General features: G+C 36.5%; 1 pseudogene; it reads left to right on the top strand.

The window, feature by feature from the left end:
- The first annotated feature begins 2,414 nt into the window (after positions 1-2,414).
- Positions 2,415-3,356, top strand: LOC109696203 (general transcription factor 3C polypeptide 4 pseudogene; annotated as a pseudogene).
- Positions 3,357-3,666: the final 310 nt, after the last annotated feature.

Raw genomic sequence — 3,666 nt, 5'->3', positions numbered from 1 at the left:
TCTTGCTCAAAAAGTAGAAATCCTACAATCTTCATCACCACATTCCATAACAATTATCTGTAGAATAAAGATTATAAGACTGAGTAACTGTACTTCTTTCCACTATTTCCAGCTGTATGTCTGATAATAACTGAGCCCTCTCCCCATACTCCCCATGCACACACACACACACACAAATAAATCCACTTGGAAATTAAAGAGAAAAGCAAATTTACTTTCTGTTTTATTGCCTATTTTGAAACAACTCTACATTAGGGGTAATGATAGACTTGGTGAGAGTTATTTTAAATCAAAAGATACTCAATTCAAAACTATTTTTTCGTGAAAATTAAGAAAAGCCAAAGGGTGATTAGAGCTTTTCAATTCATTATTTCTGTTTCCATATACCTGGATGTGATAGTCTTTAAGAACCATCTGTGTTTATAGGAAAGTAGTCAAAGTAATAAATAGAACTAGTCAAAGTGATGAATATAAAGTTAAAAACTTTATGCATGGAGGCTGAATGTCTAAAATATGACTTAATGAAACTTAAAGTTCTCAAAAATATTTCATGTCTAGTAGCTCTACAAAACTCTGAAGTATAGTTTAAAGATGACATGTGTACTGTCAATATACTTTTTCATTTAATAATTTAATATATAAGTAAAGTGCTTTAAGAGATCAATCATTTCTACTTCCCTTTGTATGTGTAACTTCTCTTTTTATGGCTTCATTCAATTATTTTGTGGCAGCAAGTAAATATAGTTTGATTCAAATGACCATCATAAGTTGTCAAAATTAGATGCTTTTAATGTGAACAATTGTACTTTTTTATTCTGTTCCTGAATACTGAGCTACATAACTTGAAAATTTTATTACAGTACATAAAAGCATTCTCTCAACTTCAGTGAATGTAGGAAGCAGCACAGAGCCTAGTTCATAAAAGATGTTCGACAAGGGTATAATAAATTGAACCTAGCTTTCAAATATTTAGTTTGGGATGAAAATAACTAAATCATACATGAATTAACTCTCTATTTGCTGAATTCTAAAACCACAACCTGAGACAAGTTATTCAGCTTGAAAATTATCTACTGTAAATACAATTTGCCTGATCTGTATTCTAGAGGGAAAGTCAGCAAAATCATCTAAATTCCCTTTAGTCTCCTGATAAAAGCCCTGAAAGTGCTTTCTAACTTCAATGTTGTGCCAGAAAGTTCCATACTTCCTAGCCATTATATAGGCAACTGGATCTCCATTCCTACGAAACAACACAAAAAAACTGAGCAACAAATCCAAAGAGAAAGGATGAAGCATGAAGTGGACCCTGTGGCAGTTAAAAATCTTTCACCCTTCCTACATTCTCCTGTGCTTTTTGTTTTTTTTTTTTTCTTCTTCTTTTAAATTCTGTTTTCTGCATTTCCAAGATCCTTGCACAACCATGTAGCCAAAATTTTTCTACTCAACTGCACCATATGGAACTGAATTTGCAATTGAGCAGTTTAAGATGGGCTGCATTCTGGGAAGCTCATCTTCTGGCAAGTGAGGTAACAAAGGATTTGGAGAGCATCGCCCATTGCCACCTGCAGTGGGCAGAAGTAGCAATGGTGCTTTCATTACAGAAGTCTCCAAATGTGATTGGGCAGTCATAACCACAAGATTCCTATCGTTCCTTAGTGGCAAGCCTTGAGAGTCCGTGTGCTCTGTCCACTTCATCAGTAAAAACCCTTCTCACTTAAATGAACAAAAAGGATGTGTCTTTCCCAACTATTAGAGGAAATAACAAATTCTAGATGTCAAAATGCTGTGGCTCTATCTGTGTCAGTGCCATTTGCCACCTCTGTGACTGAAAATAGTCAATTATCTTCGCTGGGCTATGTTTTCCTCATTAATGAATTAATATTGGGAAAAAATTCTAGGTGTATTAAAACTTAAAAATATAAAGTCATTAGTGTTCTAGAGAAGAAATGTGTGCATACTTATTTACAGTTTCAATGAGAAAGAACTTCTAGGCATAAGACATAACCTATAAATAAAAATATATATGTTTAATAACTTAAAAATAGAAAATTGATAACATTTTATAGCAAATAAATACCCTAAGCAAGTGGCAAAGTGGATGAAAGTGTAGAATGTATGCAACAGACCAAAACCTGTTTTTTTTCAAAGGGATTATATTAATAATAAGAAAAGATAACATAAACAAATACCCTCCATGAATAAATAGAAAATTTTTAAAATCCAATATGTTCAGGAAACAATGTTCAATCTCACTCAAATGTGAAGAACTTAAAACCATTCTAAGAATAGGGGAATAAAGGAGAGTGATGGAGGGAATAAATTTAACTAAGATATATTGTAAGCCCTTTTGTAAATGTCACTCCGTACCCCCAGAGCAATGAAATACTGTTCTTCATGTTAAAGTTTTAAGCTGGATGTTACCAAATACAGATGAAGGAGCAATACTATCATTCTCTACTGATGAAAATGTAAGTTAACATAGCCTTTGGAAAGGAAATTCTATCACATGTACTTTGGTGGCATCAATTACATTTTTAAAAACTTACCTCAAGGATAATTTTATAAAATGTGTAAAAATCTCTAAAAGTGTATTTATCACAGCATTGTCTGCAATAGAAAAAAATGCAAAAACCTACATATGCATCAGTATGAACATAGTTCAAAATAATGGAAGGTGGCCACAGTGCAGGACAGTTCAGAGCACCTGAGGAAGATGAACTGTCAATAAGGCCTGGGTGGGGTCTGTGGTCATAGGCCTGGCCATTGGGGAGGAGGAGGGTGAAGGGTCTGGAAGAAATTGGCAGTGGGCATAGCCTGGGCCCAGCCCCATGTTCCACCTCATGGTGACTCATCTGAGCCAGCCATGAAGCTGCAGTGTGTGGTGAATGGCCTGGAGCTGCTGAGCACACCTGCAACATGCACGAGCCATGCCAGCACCTGGTGATCCCATCACACCTCTACACCTGGCCCTCTTAACAGCTGCCTCCTTAAGGTGGGCTCAAAAACAGAAGTTGCCAAGTGCAAAGAGAAATTTGCCAACTCTAAAGATTACACCATCGACTAGACTTTGATACACCTAGGTGCATCTTGGCAGCACTGACCAAGGACAATCACCTGACTGTCCAGGTGCACCTTCACAGACTCCAGTGGGTCTAGCTGTCCAGGTGAACTTCCACAGACTCCAGTGGGTCAACATGGTAGATCTGTCTAGATTTATAGAGAACATCTTTTTGAGGCCAGTTATAGGTTCTCTAAGGAATCTTGCTGAATTTCAGAGTAGACACAGCATGAAGACCCCAGTCAGAATGGAGTAGCCAGGTATCTGTACCACTCAGCAGGTCAAGAATAACAACTGAGTACAGACATGTCCTCAGTGAACCCTGGCTGCCCAGTTTTTAATACTTTTATTAGCATATGATAGCTGTACAGGAGAATACATTGTGATCTTTACATATGTACTTATGGTATATCTTAGTTAGATTTACCTCCTCTATTGTTCTCCCTTTTCCCCACTCTCCCTCTTCTCAGAACAATTTTAATAGGTTTCTTTCTTTTATTTTCATATATGAATACAAAAATACATCAAGCATATTCATCTTCATCTACCCTTTCATTATTCCCACCCCCTTTCACTGGTATCCACCCCCAGAAGAGACCTGTTTACTT

The sequence above is a fragment of the Castor canadensis genome, chromosome 3, assembly GCF_047511655.1.
Source record: "Castor canadensis chromosome 3, mCasCan1.hap1v2, whole genome shotgun sequence".
Classification (NCBI taxonomy): Eukaryota; Metazoa; Chordata; class Mammalia; order Rodentia; family Castoridae; genus Castor; species Castor canadensis.
The sequence above is the reverse complement of the archived record's forward strand: the minus strand, read 5'-3'. Positions and strand labels throughout refer to the sequence as shown.